General features: G+C 45.2%; 1 long non-coding RNA gene across 2 annotated transcripts; it reads right to left on the bottom strand.

Annotated features, from left to right (window-relative positions):
• Positions 1-740: 740 nt before the first annotated feature.
• Positions 741-8,626, bottom strand: LOC146175112 (uncharacterized). 2 transcript variants are annotated; one of them, XR_014701815.1, is made up of 3 exons: positions 8,555-8,626; positions 6,547-6,683; positions 741-837 (listed from the first exon to the last, which is right to left on the bottom strand). It is a non-coding gene; the product is annotated as an uncharacterized LOC146175112 (long non-coding RNA). The 2 variants fall into 2 exon arrangements; XR_014701816.1 differs by lacking the exon at positions 741-837 and adding an exon at positions 1,857-1,897.
• Positions 8,627-17,110: the final 8,484 nt, after the last annotated feature.

Below are 17,110 nucleotides of genomic sequence, written 5' to 3'. Positions count from 1 at the left end.
TTTCGCACGCTTTGTGCTAGCATCACACACATCTCTCTTCACTCAGATGCCTGTTTTTCCTCAAAATATGCTAACTGGTTTCCAATCACTTCCTGTACAAACTAGTACCTGCAAAACAGCCTCAGGAGATAGAGACTATTGCTGTGTTTAGTTGTATTCCTTTTGATCCTCTATATCATTCGACATTAGTTTATCACAATAGGGGCCCAGGAAACAAAGGAGTGAAATTTACACGCCAGTATGCTTGGTCATCAGATACTCTCTCCTCTGCCGTTTGCTGCATCAAGCAAATACACATGTTGAGCGGCAACGTATCAGTATGTATACATACATTTTTGTGCATGCTACCAGCAAGTGATGCCACTATGCCTGTTTGCTCCCATTTTTCCCGAGTGATGGCTATGTTTGCCATAGCAGATGACACACACACACATAAGTAATTACTGAAGGAGACCAGCTACACCAAGCACCTAGGGGATACAAGAGCGATAATAGGGAATGATGAAGTATATTATAATTAGCCTACAATATGCAGTCACACATACTTTTTGCTACATATGCAGGTAACAAGTCTCAACAGTGTATTCCCAGAGAGTAAGAAAATAAGAAAGTGCCACTCATGCCCATCTTTTCCTTTCAAGAGCTTGTCACCAAGGTAAAATCTTTATCACATATGAAAGCAAAATTTAGAATACCTTTCTTTTATAGGAAGTCCACATGGATGCTGCTACGTCCCACTAGCTACTTGTCCAGGAAGTCAGGTTGCCTTGTTACTTGTCGGCACAGACCACGGCAACAGGGTGTCTCCAGATATGGTCGAATGAAGCAACAAGAGGACTGCATATACATATGAGAACACTAGTCAGAACAGCAGGAAGAAAGATTTTTTGAATAATAAAGGAAAAGTCAAATGCACAAGTAAAAGAAACATAGGAGGAGTATTTCATATGGTTGCTGAGTGACAGCATGAAAAGCCCAGAATTGAAAACGCAATGCTCCACTGAGGAAAATTACATAATCATAAAATACATAAATACATAATAATCTAGGTAATCTTAGGAATAGTGGCAAGTCTTATGTAGGCACTATCTTTTGGAGATACGTGGAAAGACAAGTCATATGGGGTGGTAAAAAATTACTGGTTTGGTTTATGTGGTTTAACATCCCAAAGCAACCCAGGCTATGAGAGATGCTGTAGGGGAGGACTTCAGAGCGTTTGACGAGCTGGGGCTCTTTAACGTGCACTGACATCGCACAGGACATGAATGCCTTTTTGCTTCAATTTTGAGCTTACTGCTGAACTGGTCGTACTCAAAATAGGTTGGCGCTACTTTTATTTAAATTTAGACAAGGTCCTTTTGAGGATACAAGACTTGCATGTGTCCCAGACACATTCAGGGAGACACGTTGACCCTGTACAAAGGCTTAAAACGTGGAGAGCTTTTCTCATTAAAACGCACCCGGCCCCGCATAATCACTTTTTGGTACCTAATATTGCCTGCTTTGGCTCGTCAATAGTAGGCTACCGACAATAGGAGCAAAATTATTTCATCCTTAAAAAATCATGCAGCTTACTGCTGGAATATGCAGTCACACATAATTTTTGCTACATATGTAGTTAACAAGTCGTAATAGTGTATTCCCGAGAGTAAGAAATTAAGAAAGTGCAATAAATGTCCATCCTTTCCTTCAAGAGCTTGTCACCAAGGTAAAATCTTGATCACATATGAAAGTCAAATATAGGAGAAATAACTGTCTTTTATAAGAAATCCACATGGATGCTGAAGAAACCATGCAGCTACGTCCCACTGCTACTTGTCCCGGAAGTCAGGTTGCCTAGTTTTTACTTGTCGGCACAGGGAGTCTCCAGATATGGCTCAATGAAGCATCAAAAGGACTGCATATGCATAAGAAAACACTAGTCAGAACAGCAGGAAGAAAGTTATTTCGAATAATAAATAGAAAAGTCAAATGCACAAGCAACAGAAACAAACAAGGAATACTTCATATGTTGCTGAGTAACGGCATAAAAAGAGAAGCACAGAATTAGAAATACAATGCTCCACAGAGGCAAACTACAGTAAAATGCTTGTGCACAAAATTCTCTTCTAGAGTGGAAGATTCAGTGATATATGCAAGGGGTTACGTTTATCTATTGTGCATGCATACGGTTGCCCCGCCGGGGTGGTGCAGTGGTAAGACGCCCGACTACTGAGCCGGAGTTCCCGGGATCGAATCCCGGCCTCGGCGGCTGCGTTTCGATGGAGGCGAAACGAAGAGGCGTCGTGTGCTGTGCGATGTCAGCGCACGTTAAAGATCCCCAGGTGGTCGAAATTACTCCGTAGCCCTCCACTACGGTCCCTCTTTCTCTCTATCCACTTTCACTCCCACCTTCATCCCTTCCCCTACGGCGCGGTTCAGGTGTCCACAGAGCAAGTGTGACAGATACTGCGCCTTTCCCTTCCTATGAACCAACCATGAACCAACCAACCAACCATGCATACGGTACTATAGGAATACAACAAGGTTGGCGACTGGGCACGTTGGTATGGGTTCATAATGCCCCAGCCAAAAGACGAGACACAGCAAAGAGGAGGACAGGAGAAGGCTGGACTATCAACTGAATGTTATTGATAAGAAGAAAACAACGAAGACTCCTTCCGAAAAGCTCGCGCACAACCCAACCGGTGGAATGGCAGGAAATTGGGAAGAAGATGAAGAAGAAAATTCAAAGCCAATTCCAAGTCAAGGCCTAACTAACGACTTTTCTAATAGAGCGAATTACTTACAATGAAGGCTAACAGACGCCTTAGCCACACACTTGTCCTCGGCTTTAGCAATGTAAAATGCTTCAACGAACTCTCTGCAGAGTTGATTACCACTGCTGTGAACTACACCCGTATTATTGAAGTCAGGCGCACAAAGGGACAGGTCATGCTCCGACTTACACTCTCGGGATTGCACATGTAGCGCAAGATTAGAACTCGCCTTCCCTCCCAGAGAATTGGAGTGCTCCGTCAGGCGCACATTTAGACATCTGCCTGTCTGCCCGTAGTAGCACCGGCCACAATTCAGCGGAACGTGGTAGACCACATTCTTTCTGCAGGTGGTGAACTTTTTCTTATGTGACACTGCACAACAAAAGCTATCACGAGGTACACTGTCGAGCCCCTTTCTAACTCTAGCGCACAAGGCTCCTATCTTGTTTCTCGCTGTAAATACAACGGGCAGACAGGCAGATGTCTAAATGTGCACCTGACGGAGCACATTCCACCGGTTGGGTTGTGCGCGAGCTTTTCGGAAGGAGTCTTCGTTGTTTTCTTCTTATCAATAACATTCAGTTGATAGTCCAGCCTTGTCCTGTCCTCCTCTTTGCTGTGTCTCATCTTTTGGCTGGTGCAGTATGAACTATAGGAATACATTACTGTCTGGGAAGTCAACCTCCACATCACCAGGTATCAAACTATCTCAGAGGCTTCTGAAAGATTTCTATGCAATGACAGGAAGATCTTTCACTATCAAACACAGTTGCAAATAACACTAAAATCTAATGAGCCCATGTATGTTTCTCTTAAAAATGTGCGGACGAAGGAAATGTAGTTGCTGCTCCTTTTATTTATTTACTTGTAACTAATACTGCATCATTTCCAGCTATAGCATGCGTGAACACAATGCAAACAATAGAGGTGAGCAAGCTTATCTAAAGATTTAGAATGACTTTTTGTAATAAAATGAACAGAAATCATTTAACTAGCCATGTACAGGAGACAATGCATGTACTAAAGCAGAGCTGCACAGATTTAAGAGCCTTAAGAGCTCTAGCAAAAAACCCTTCTTGTCACATTTGCCTTTTCACAAACACTACAGGCTGGCCGAGAGCTAGCTTAGGTACAATACCTCTAATTATCGCATTCAAACTGATCACTTTTTCAAATACATTGATAAACACAGGTACACATGGCTGAGCTTTCAAAACATCATCTGTTGGTCAAAACCCTCATTATACTCTTGGATAGGTCTGATAATAAAGATCAGCATGGCGAACAGCCATTCGGCGCTTCCATGCGCTATGCAAGCTTAATAGCCTTATCATATCTTACAGAACACTGTTGTAATTTTCAACACCTGAGAACCAAATTCCATGGGGGTTTAAAGGGACATCTTTGAGCAAAGTTCTCTGTAGGATATTGCCCTGCAAAAACCCAATCAACAATAACACATGTTCGACAGCCTCTGGCTTTCTGCACAAAATACAGTTCACACCCCATGGCAGAAAGATCTCTCTCTGCCATCTATGTTTATCCAGGCAGAACCCAAACATGCAATTTAAAAAGATTTTTAGCAGGTTGTAAAGGCATTCGTTTTACATGTTAGAATGCATTATTATATGATAAACACAAAAGGGCCGCCACACTGATACTTCCCTTCGTCTTGCAGCCCACCCCTTCTGTAACAAGCCCCCTCATGTTTGCAGAACTCAAAAACACACAAAACAATTAAACAGAAAATGTTCTCCAACAGATAAATATCAACATATTACTTTTGTTATTGCTAGTAACTATTTGGCTCTAGGGTTAACGATGCATTTATTTAGGTTGTGAATAAAATGAGTTCGGAAGTTCATTGCAAATCTTGGTGACTGGCAAGAAAGTAAATATTTGTGTATATGTTGCTTTGAGCAAAGTAAATGTTCTCATTTAGTCACAGAAAAACAGAATACCACTTGAACGAACGTCACTTCGACGATGTATTCAGTTGTACGAACTTTATTAAATCCCCCCACTGAAGCTCTATTGAACACTATGCAAACGCACTTCATTTTAACAAACTTCAGTTATTGCTCATTTCAGTTCAACGAACATTTTCCGCGGTGCTATCCTGTGTCTTCAAAGTCATACTGAGCGCTTAAAAAAGCACAGTCTGCACTCTTTGTAGCATATTTTTATGTTAAGAACCACTCTTCATTATCACGTGAAGAAAAGTGGCCGTTATTTAGCTTTAAAGTGAATTGGCTGCCTAAACTAGCTTGTAACCAGAAGAATCCATAGCTGTGTGCACGCTTAATTAGCTGTACAGTCATAGCCAGTCAAAGCCAGATCTTCAACCTTACCAGGCCCTTTAGCTCCAAGAATTGCAAATGTGTGCATTTTGGTTAACCATGATCTGCTTGGAGAAAATGAAAGCCTTGTCTCCTCAGCAGGCTGTTGCGATAGGCAAGATTCTCAGGAGCTTGCACAGTAATCGAGTTCAAAACCACTGTAGTCCTTTCAAAAGTGCTGCAAAATGTTACGCATTCTTCACTTGCAAATCAGCGCAGTGACAATTAAATGGGCTCAGATAAGATTTGAACAACCTAAAAATCTGTGACAGATTTTCTCTTCTTGGGCTCCAAGATTACCTCGGAAGGAGACTGTAGCCATGAAATTAGGAGACGCCTGCTTCTGGGAAAGAGAGCAATGGTTAGCCTTGACCGCCTAGTAAAGAGCAGAGACATTAGTCTGCCAACCAAGATCCGTATAACTCGTGCTATGGTCTTTCCAGTTGTGATGTATGGATGCGAGAGTTGGACTGTGAAAAAGGCTGACCGCCGAAGAATTGACGCGTTTGAATTGTGGTGCTGGCGAAGACTCTTGAGAGTTCCTTGGACTGCCAGAAGATCAAATCAGTCGATATTGTCGACCATAAACCCTGACTGCTCATTGGAGGGTCAAATTCTAAAGTTAAAGCTCAGCTACTTTGGTCATCTGATGAGAAGAGAAGAGTTGCTGGAGAAAGATTTGATGTTGGGAAAGGTTGAGGGGCGCTGGAGAAGGGGTAGGCAGCGAACGCGATGGTTAGATGGTATCCTCGAGGCACTGCAGATGAAGTTATGTGATGTTAGGAAGATAGTGAGAGACCGGAAAGCGTGCCGTGACATGGTCCATAGGGTCACGAAGAGTCGAACACGACTGAACGACTGAACTGAATATTTCTTGAAGCTAATGAAACAATCTTCCACGCATTTATTTCAGTCCAATGAACTTACATTTCAACAAACTTTTTCCTAAGGTCCCTTGAACTTTGTTCAAGTGAAACATCACTGTATGTGTACATATGCTGAGGCAGTCTAAATAAACAGTAACTGAATGTCAGCATGAACATGCACACATATGCACAGTGCAGTCAGCTATATTATGACACCATGTTTGTCACTGAGCTATTAAAACACAGGTTTACTCAATTTCGCCTCAACTAGAAATAGTAGGTACTACTGCAATAAAACAGCTAAGTATATCTCCTGTTTTAAAGCTCTGAAGAGGCCATGAAAAATTTTCTTTAGTGCAGACTATGAGCAAGATTCACCAACATGTCAGTCGCGCTAAAAACACAGCAAGAGTGATATAACAACACCGAGCTGGTTTCAAGCTTTGCTTTAATGAAGCCTGTTACACATCCGCCCTTTATACTCTCAAAAGAAAACAATAAATGTAAAGCATGAACCAGTAAAAATTATACAGTTATAAAGCAAACACATAAATGCAAAAAACATGAGCATGTGATACCTACCAATTCAATGTCTCCTTTACAGGAAGGATGCTTTAGGGCAGGGCACCCATGGCTGATAGAATAAACTGCCTCAACAGATTCATGACGCTGTCTGCTTCATATTCAGGCAGCACTCCCTCGATGGCAGATGAAATCTGCTGCAAAAGCAGTGTGACAATACAAATTGCATCAGCTGGACTGCAAGCATTATTGCCAAACAAGCCGTAAATGCAGTAAAAGAAAGACTTCATTAAATCCATGCTTTTCAAAACCCATAACATACCATTACTTTCCCTACACTCCTAAAGAAAAGCTGTCTCAGAAAATGAATTCCTAGCAGCTCTAGGTCACATGCCATAAGTTACCAAAAAACTCGATCCTATCATCTGTTTCAATTCTGACCCTTGTCAGCAATGTCAAACATTAATAAACGAAGAACTTCCATAGTTGAAATTCACTTTTCAAAATATGCTGTTTTCTGTGAAGCTTAAAGGTTTTTATAAATTAAACAAAACAGAAGGCTAAGTTTGAAAGCTCTAATCGCTTAATTCACAGCCAATTGTTAGCTTGACCCACATAACTTGCCACGCCTCCGTTAAAAAAAAAAGAAAAAGAACACTGGGCCTGTACTAAAATAATACGTACTGACCTACTAAGGATATAAATATAACTATTACTGCGTTGAAGTCTGCGAATTGTTTTAAATAAAATTATATATCACCCCCCCCCCCCCGCCAATCTGTGCTTACTCTAAAGGAAAGCTTAAAAACCTAATTTTACGCGGAAAGTCGTTGCTTATGGACTGTTCCAATAAAGCGGTAACCGCATGAGGCGACAACCCCTAGCGGTCCGTCGCGCGACGCCGCCGCCAACGCCTGTCGTCGCTGGTGCATACCGCACGGAGCGACGGCGCTCAGCGACAGAAGCGCGTTTTCAGCGTTGCTCTGTTACCGCCGCCTCGTCATTCGGTAAAGGGGAATGCAATCACGCTATATCCCATTTTCAACACTAAACAGCATGAAGTACGATAAAACACTGGTGAAATTTCTTGTAACGCATCGTATTTTAAAGGGTCACAGGGCAGCGGTGCGTTACTATACACTGCGATGCCGACTTGCATTGCAAGCAGCGACTTTCTCCTGCTCCTTTCGGAAATTAACAATATCAAGCCACGCTAACCTTTTTCTTTCTTTTATTACCCTTCCAAGCTTTTACTGAATTATCTCGATGCACTCATATATATACACGCATCAGACGAAGTGAGCGCGTGAAGGCACCAGGTTCTTCGCCCAAACCGGACTAGGAAAACTAACTTCACACGCAATAAAAAGAAAAAGAAAGCCAGAACGGAAGTTGAGCACCCTAAAGCCCTCTGCGATTGGCTGCCTCGCGAGCTGCTTCCGGGCGACACGCGAAATTTTCTAAAAACCCAGAAACCGAGCGACGGCGACGAGCGGCAATGCTTTGGCGGCCCTCAGCCCGTCGCGCGACGGTGTCGCGCGGCATGTCGCCTCATGCGCTTAGCGCTTTAACCTCGAATTACCGGCTCCATGTGCAAATAGCTCAACGAAGAAACGCTATAAATAAAACAGATAGGTAGCGAGCGATCGCACACATCTGATGGAATTTAAAAATGACAGGTTTTATACGTCTACATAGCTTTTGCGCAGTACAAGGCCTCTCTCAATATTTGAAATTTGACGGTTATGGCTGCGAGGCCAAGCGGTTGTTTACCTTTGAAGAATTAGTAATAACTCCGCAAAAAAACGCCTTAAAGATCTGAACTATGTTGCAAACTGATCGGAAAGAGGCCGCGGACAATCGAGGATCACTTTTTAAAACTTAACTAGGTGATAAAAACGCTAAACAATGAAAAATATTCCTAGAGCATTGGTAGTGCAGTATGCAGCAAAGTAAAAAATGGGTAAACGCTTGTAATGTAAAAACTGCTCACTTCTGAAACACAAAATTTTCCGCGAGTATGCGCAAAGCGTTTATAAGAAAAGAATGAAAAAGTTTGTCAACTTACATTGAAGATTTCTGGCAGAAAGAACTATTTTCCACGCTCGACGTCGCCAAACAGCCAAACGCCACCTCTCAGTCACGGGCGTTTTTGCTGATCTTCGGTGCGCGATCACGTGACACATGAAGCTGCATCACATGTTTTGTGGAGTTCGCTTTCTTTCTTTCTTTTTTTTCCAGTCGCGCTGCCACGCCAAGGTACAACTGGTCGCGCAACTTGGAAGAAAACGCGTGCAGCTGCCTACTGCCAGCGGCATCAACTCGATGATGAGGGCTCCTGCGAACTGTGAGGCAAATTACTAGCACACAGAAAATAAGATCTGTCAGAATTCCAAAGAACTAGAAAGCAAACATAATATTCGCGCTCAGGAATGAATGCAGTTTTTGTTTCTTGCGTAAGAAAAAAACGTGTCACATTTTTAATAATATTTTAACTTGTTTCTAACGGCCTCTCTCGGCCACTTATTATCCGCTGCGTAGTTGCCCAAAGCTCAGAAATGGCTCAGACCAAAGCTTTTTTCATCCGCGGATGGGTGCGTCATCGGCCCCGGTTCAACGTTCATCGTTGCGTGCTGCGTACAGAGTGGGTTATCTCTACCAAACAGTCAGTATTTCATTCTGCTGGTTGTGGTAGAGCTTTACAGCAAGGCGAAGACTGTGTGTGCTCGATGAGAAACTGATTGCCGCTGCATGTGCGCATTTCCGGACGATGGGACAATGCTGCGTCACAGCTCGGCGGCTCGGTTCGGCCTCCCAGGCACGTCGCAAAAGTGGTGGCTTGTTTTACGGATACACGTCTGCATGAGCGGCGTATCGCTGCATGTTTTAATTGAGCGGTGAAGGTGAGATTTTATTGCCCCCAAGACGCGTGTCGCATTGCTCAAAGCCTTCCGTTCCGCTCCCTTTGCTGCGTGTTTTGCTTACTGCGTCGTATTACCGCACCAACGTTCGCTGAACGTGCTGTAGCTATTATTACAGTGATGTTCCTATTGTCAATGGGATCTTTCTCATGAACATGTTAAATGCTTAAGTTGTAAATTTCTAACCTCACATTGACTCCTTTCAGTGGCAAATGAAGCGCGAATAAAATATGGGAATCATGAACAGGGCGAAGCTTTATCGTAGATATTTTCACTTCTCAGACGTAATAACTTCTAAATACTAGCAATCCCAATTTGAATTGCTTACCTATGCTCTTACAGGTTGGCCTTCTAGCGCTAGCGTTAGTTATGCCGTTCGTTTGTTTTTGTTGTTCTTTGACGCTGATATGTACTTTGTTAGCAAGATCTTTTACCCGTTTATAATCTCACCGCGTCTCGCTTGGAGACCTACGCTCAGGTCATTTTGTTATCACGAGGATTTCATGAAGACCGTGACGAATGAGCGGTGGTCGCTCTCCTACACTTATTTTTCATTGTCGTGAAGCGTCATGTAAGTAATCGTGAATTAATAAAGCCTGGCTTTCTATGCAGCACAGCTTCACTCATTTATGCCCTTAGTGAAATGCCTCAAACCATGTGGTTCTATCCATGTGCTTGCCGAATTCACTTGAAGGCCCTTGTTCGCAAACGTGCCCGAAGAAATAAGCCCCAGAATGCGTTTACATGACGCGCGACGAAAGACTAGGCTAACGACGACGGAGACAGAACGATGCTATGATAAGGTGGTTAAAGATGCCGTAACATTTCAGTTAACGTAAAACGACAGTAGAAATCTATGTGAAGTAAAGTTGGCTGAACAGTTACGGTGTCCATTTTTTCTGCCTTATCCGAGCATCGTTCTGCTTCCGTCGTTGTTGGCCTTGTTTTTCGTTCATAAGTAAAAAGACAATCAATTTCCCCGCCAAAAGTACGTCACTGTGACGTCACAAGCAACGTCATGTGTTTGATGGGCCTCACAGTTCGCAGGGGGCGCTGGGAAACTAAAGCCTCTAGGGTGCCTCGATGCCCGCGCATCGAGGCACCCTAAAAGCCTCGCTCAGAGTCGACACGTAGGCTTCTATGGGAGTTACGCTACCATTTGTTCTTCTACCATGGCCACGCCGCGCTGCTCCATCACGTGTCTTGTGGAGTTCGCTTTCTTTTTTTTTTTTTCCAGTCGCGCTGTCGCGCCGCGCTGCTCAGACGAAAGGCGAGATTAGTGGAACGCCGAGCGAGCGTCAGTTCTGTGCGTTCGCTATCTTGTGCGTTCGTTCTTTTTCTTCCGGTGGTTTTGTGGGGTGGCTGGTATTCGAGGCGACGCAGAGACTCGGAGTGGCGAGCCCACTTCAGCGATCGTGTGTTTGCTTCCTTCATTGTAATGAAAACTTGAGTTCTTACCGTATGCGGAGCCGCACATATTGAGTGCCTGAGCATGAGTTATCTGCACGCAATCGCGCTCACACACATGCAGCTTTGCAGAGGCGAAAAAGAAATAGCTCTCAAGACTGAGAGCAGCATACATTTGTGCTAAATAAACACGAAAAACTGATTGCTGATTTCGTTACTGTTACTCGGAGACAACTTTTCTCTGTGAATATTTTGTGAAACTTTAAATCCATCCTTTTTGCTGTATTGATGACATCACTGCGGTAATACCGTGAAATTGCGCTGTTATTCGGTGAACACATATCTGTTTTCCTTTTCTTTCCTTTTTTTTCTTTTGCTGCTGTTCATCTCTGTAATGTCTGCAATGTTTATGCCTGTGTTCATGCCTGTAATGTGTTCCATGTAAACTAGCTTCCTGTTGAGCTGTCACCTGCTGATGTTTGCGAGGGTCCTCGGCACTCTTAAGCAGTGTGCAACTGCTTTCTCGCTGAGGTGCCCCCCCCCCCCCCTCCCCGTCCTCTGGATTTGAAAACAAAAAATTGATTGATTGATTGAAGGGCGCGTAAATGAAGCCGTCACAGGTTTGATACCGCGCGCTGTTTACGTTGGCTAGCCTGCCCGCTTCTCCTTTCATACCTCCCGCACTTCTAGGGAAAAAAAAAAAAGAATGCGTGCGTGCGTGCGCACTGCTGTGTGCTTTGCTCGCAGGGCGGCTAGACGCCCCCCCCCCCCTCCTCCAGCTCGAAGCCGCGCTCTGATGGCCAAGCGCCTCCTTGCATCCTTCCCGCGCATTGGATTTGAAGGACAGCTTCCAGCCAACCTCTTGAGAGGGTGGTTGCGACTAGAACTAGCATAACGTTCCCAATGGATCACAGCGGAAGGATGAATATGTTCAGCTACAGCTGGTCGATATTCCGTGGTTCTGGTCAAGTGCGTGTTAAATGTGCCGTAAGGGCGCTTAATTGATTTACAGAGGTCGGTGCCGCGGACCGCAGTTTGCGCGCTGATATAGTTCACGAGGCTGCATGAACGCTATGCGAAGGCTGCGAGCGAATATGCGTGTTTCTGCTGGCGCATTCTGTGCCGTTGTGTGTGTTAGTTCGCCGCCCCCCCCCCCTCCCCAGCCGCCGCGCCTTCTCTTCCCCCCCCCCCCTCTTCCCTTACCATTAGCGCGCTTCCTTACCCTACCCTTGCCCTAAGCTCGCACCTCACCCAGACACCACCTCCAGCAAAAACATAAACAAAAGCAGAACCTGTAGAGCGCTCGCTCGATTGACGCACATGTCCAAAGGCTGCTGGGTGGTGTCGGATAACCTCCGCGAGCGAAACATACGATGCGCGCGGTCAGGAACAGATGGGCTAAGATATGGCCGCTGCCTTGACGGGAGCGGCGGCGCAGAAGTGAATAAGAGAATAAGACAATCGCTAACATACTGAGCGCGGCGAGAGAAAATGTCGGCGGCGGGCGCCGATTTGTTTTCATAAGTGGTGGACAGGAGCGTATGCTATGCACAGCGGGGTGGCTCGGATGCGTCTGGGAGCACACTTCTAAACACGATCGGGTCGATAAAGAAAAAAAATACAAATTCATTTTTTTTTTTCGGATGAAAATTTGGTCCTTGCCAGGGAAATGCACCCTCCATTTTCCAGTAATTTCGGCGCGTGAGAAGGAAAGCGGAGAAGAGGGGGGGGGGGGGCTCGTTCGGTAGCTTACTGTACATGTGCATATACCCAATCATTGTGTGTATGCCAATATATAATTCTAAAGTTTCGCCCATATAGCTTCTGAGGGATGAGCTACGTATATCCGAGAGTCCAGGGCGTGCGTCTCAGCATCGCGTGATGCAACCCGACAACACCCACAGCGCGCATTCTCCACTGTAAAGTCGGCGGCGCGGTGCGTTTACCTTCCATTTGTGATGTTTTTGTATTTAATTGTGCGAGCGAGCTTGATAAAAGGACTCAGTGCGTCCTCAACAAGAGCGGACGCTTGACTAAGAAATGCGCGATGAAGAAAGAGTGAAATTGTAACCAGTTAAATTTTCAAATTATAACCTTATAAGTTTTATCTAAATTTATGCAAATTGATCGTATCAATTTTCCATTTCCATTTCTTTTTTAACAGATGCTATTCATAATAAAAAATGTAATTCAAATATGAGTTGCAATGAATAGCATTCACTCGGTCAGTTAATACTATATACTTTCGATCTGAACATTTTTTCTGACATGCTAAATTGCTTCAATATATTTTAATAGCTGTGTATGAGTGGTATAACCAGAAATAATTTTCGAGGGCGTTATACGGCATCGATAAAAAAATTGCAAAAAAGGCCGAAAGAAGGAGTTCAAAAACTTTCGGAAGGGTTTCTGACATCGAAACAGAGCCCTGGTTACGCCCCTGCTGTATATTGATAGGAGTATATACAGAGAAGTATATTCACCTAACAACTTGCCATGTACAAACTTTATATGAGCTGATTTAAATACACAAAAGTAACAGTGTATGAACTTCGTATTTACACATGTTCATACAGATTAAAAGTACCTACAATATTGATAGAGTCAATAAGGTGTTAATACAGATTCTAAAGACTGTTCACGACCATTTTTGTAAGGGCGCATTGTACAGTTGGTGCAACCCAACACGCCCTTTGCTACAAGAAGCCCTGAAATGTTCTAGGTACCCAGGTGTAGAACAAACTATGGTTTTGCTATGTTTAAATATATACTGCCAATGTGTTTGAACACTTTTCTTCATAGAAACATGAACAAAATGACTTTTTCTTTCCTCCAAGAAATGTTCACTGATTAGATTGTATTGATAAGAGAATCGTCTGTCGACCATTCATATTTTTAGTTTTTCCTTGTCATTGTATAATGTTTCTTCTATTTCAAAGCACTGACTCATTTTGTAATGCGTGAATTGTTCATTTTATATCGCACAAACTGCCGCTGCTGTTCATCGTCGACTTTACGGATGGCGAAGCCTGCCAAGCGGTCATTACGAACTGCGTTTTTTTTTGTCAGCCGCGCTTTTTGCACGACAAAAGCGAAATAAACATTCATTCATTCATCTTCGCACGTAGCCCATTGGTAATTTGGGACGCTTGGTTCGGTCCCGCTTTGTCTCCAGGGAAATCTGGCACGGCGGGCCCTGATGTTGTTCGCGCTTTCCAGAGCTTGTTAACTTTAGTCAACCAATAACTGGCTGCTAGTTCTCGAGAAATAGCGATGCCTTTTACGGTGGCCCTCATGGCAAACTACGGAGCGTGGGCACTGTCCACGGCGCAGCCCAGCTGGCGAACGCTGCTGCGACGCAGGTAGCGAACGGCACTGCGACCAGGAGCTCCGTATTTTTCGGCGCGGCGCAGTAGGCCCAATGAGGCATCTGGCTTGATCGGGGGAAAAAGCTGACCTAGAATGGTCAAAACTCGTCTTGCGTTCTTCTTGTTGATGTCCCTGGATTCCGGTCGTCTTCAGGAAACCGATGATACCGGTGAAATTATTTTAGGGTCTCACTGTCTAGGTTAAAGGCACGAGATCAGCGGAGCTCATGTGGCTTTCGTCCGTTGTCACTCGCTCTCCCTACGTACTTTACACGCACATGCGCATACACATGCACGCACATACGCAAACCCACGCACACGCGTGCGCGCGAATGTTTTGTAGCTGACCATATAAAATGCTAAAGGCTGAAATGCATACCATCATAATTTCATAGGTTATGGGCCTCTATTGCAGGCTTCATAGGCTTTATAGGCTTCTATAGAAAGTGCTACGTACTGTAGTCTTCAGCAATTTCTGTGGTCGCGTACAAACATTTATGGTCACCTACAGAAAAACCCTTTATGGTCGACTATAGATATTTGACCCAAAAATCTATAGTCTGCAATAGAAGTATATAACCTGTGAACTAATTCTGATGTCCTAGCTACAAAACATTTGCGCGCGCGAACGCGTGCGCGCGTGTGTGTGTGTGTGTGTGTGTGCGTGTGTGTGTGCGCGTGCGTGCGTGCGCATCTGTGTAATGCCTACACCTTGAGAGGTTTAATTTAAACCCGATGCCTAAATAACGGAACATTGGCCAGCGGTGACCCCAAATACAACCATCATGGGTCGAAGGTGCTCACAGAAAGCGGACTTCAATTAGGCGACAGTGCTAACACCAGTAATACCAAGATTGTGATGCAATCTATTTGTCCTACAGCATTGCAGTTTATGTGATATGGTTTCTCGTTGCATGCAGCACACAACTCCTAATCAAGTTTGTGGGGATTCACAATCCGCTTCCTCCATTATATTGCCCGCGCGTAATTAACACGCGTGATTACGCGCGCTGGCAGAGAGGTTGGCGGAGGAAAGGGCATGCTGGCCACCCCCCGCCGCGTCCCCGGCCCTGTGGCGACGCTGCCGCGGGCTTCCCTCTTTCCTGCCGGCGTAACCGGGAGGCCTCCTCTCGCGTTCCCTGTCGAGGAGCGCGACTGTGGCAACTCGCTCGGGGATCTTCGGCGGTTGGGCGCGCACGCGCGCGGTTCTTGATTTCTGCTGAGGAGACCACTGCCGTCACCGAGAATCGCCCACTGACCGTAAGCACTTACCGCAACCGGATGTGAGCGCGAATCCGTGTCAGGTGAGAAGACTCTTCCTCTCACCTTTTGGCGTGCTTCCCCATTAGGTGGTTTTTATTTCACCTCCCTACGCGGCGTTCGCTCGCTACACGGCGGTTGTATTTGTGTGCTGTTGATATGCCATGTATAATTACTCGGACAGAATAAAGCTCGTTCGAGTGCGCAACTCGTGTTTGTGCCGTCGCCGCAGTGGCAATTCCTCGCACCGCGGGTTGGGGGTTACAGCTCTGTCTGCTAGGGCTGGCACAAAGGCGACTGTAGCGTCTAGCCCTCCCGTGGGGCTTTCTTGCGAGAATAACCCCCATAAGATAGAGGACAACTAGCACAAAGGATTCGAACCGATTATATATGTACATTCATACAAAGCTGTGCGACTACTGGTCGATTCTTTTGATATATACAATATTCTATAGCCAGCTAAAACAGCTTCAGATGCATTCACATTTCTATAGACAGCTAAAGGTAGTCTAGTAGTCTACAGCTTCATGAATACACTTTTCTATAGTCAGCTAGAGCAGCTTCCGCACCTCATGCGCGGGGTCAAGCAGAAGCTTTGCGCCGGTCTTGTGCGCAGTCCACCGAGTACTCTTGCGTAATTTCACACTTAGTCTACCAGCATGGAGACGACGCTCCTGCAACGAGCCCGGCAATACAATCGGGATCTAAGTATGCTTGGGCCCGCTGTTTCTTTGATGCCATTAAAGATAGACGTGACCGCTTTACGAGATCTAATCAGGTTGACAGTCAAGGAGGATTTACGAGCCCTCCAGTTTCCTTCCAGAGCGCCTCCTGTTACATTATTGTCTGAGGTCGTCCGGCACGAGGTGAGCCTGGCAGCGCAGCAGCAATAACATGCATTGGTCCTCTGCCGGGTGCCAGCGCAGGGCTATGAAGTGAATACCGCGACTCAAAAAGTGCAGCAAGCATTCTGGTATTTCCCGTACGCCTGCTCGACCATTCTATCAGCTGCTTCTTTGATGCCATTAGAGATAGACGTGACCGCTTTACGTGACCTAATCAGGTTGATAGTCAAGGAGGATTTACAAGCCCTCCAGCTGCCTTCCAGAGCGCCTTCTGTTACATTATTGTCTGAGGTCGTCCGGGACGAGGTGCGCCTGGCAGCGCAGCAGCAATAACTCTAAGACGCCTGATAAACTGAGGTCAGACGTACCTATGCATCGGTCCTATGCCGGGTGCCAGCGCAGGGCTATGAAGTGTATACCGCGACTCAAAAAGTGCAGCAAGCATTCTGGTATTTCCCGTATGCCTGCTCGACCATTCTATCAGCTGTTTCTTTGATGCCATTAGAGATAGACGTGACCGCTTTACGTGACCTAATCAGGTTGATAGCCAAGGAGGATTTACAAGCCCTCCAGTTGCCTTCCAGAGCGCCTTCTGTTACATTATTGTCTGAGGTCGTCCGGGACGAGGTGCGTCCGGGACGAGGTGCGCCTGGCAGCGCAGCAGCAATAACTATAAGACTCCTGATAAACTGAGGTGAGACGTACCTATGCATTGGTCCTCTGCCGGGTGCCAGCGTAGGGCTATGAAGTGAATACCGATACTCAAAAAGTGCAGAAGCATTCTGGTATTTCCCGCAAGCCTGCTCGACCATTCTATCAGCTG

Source organism: Amblyomma maculatum, chromosome 11 (genome assembly GCF_055883805.1).
Source record: "Amblyomma maculatum isolate TAMU_Amacu chromosome 11, ASM5588380v1, whole genome shotgun sequence".
Lineage (NCBI taxonomy): Eukaryota > Metazoa > Arthropoda > Arachnida > Ixodida > Ixodidae > Amblyomma > Amblyomma maculatum.
Note: the sequence above shows the minus strand (reverse complement) of the source record. Positions and strands in the feature narration are given on the sequence as shown.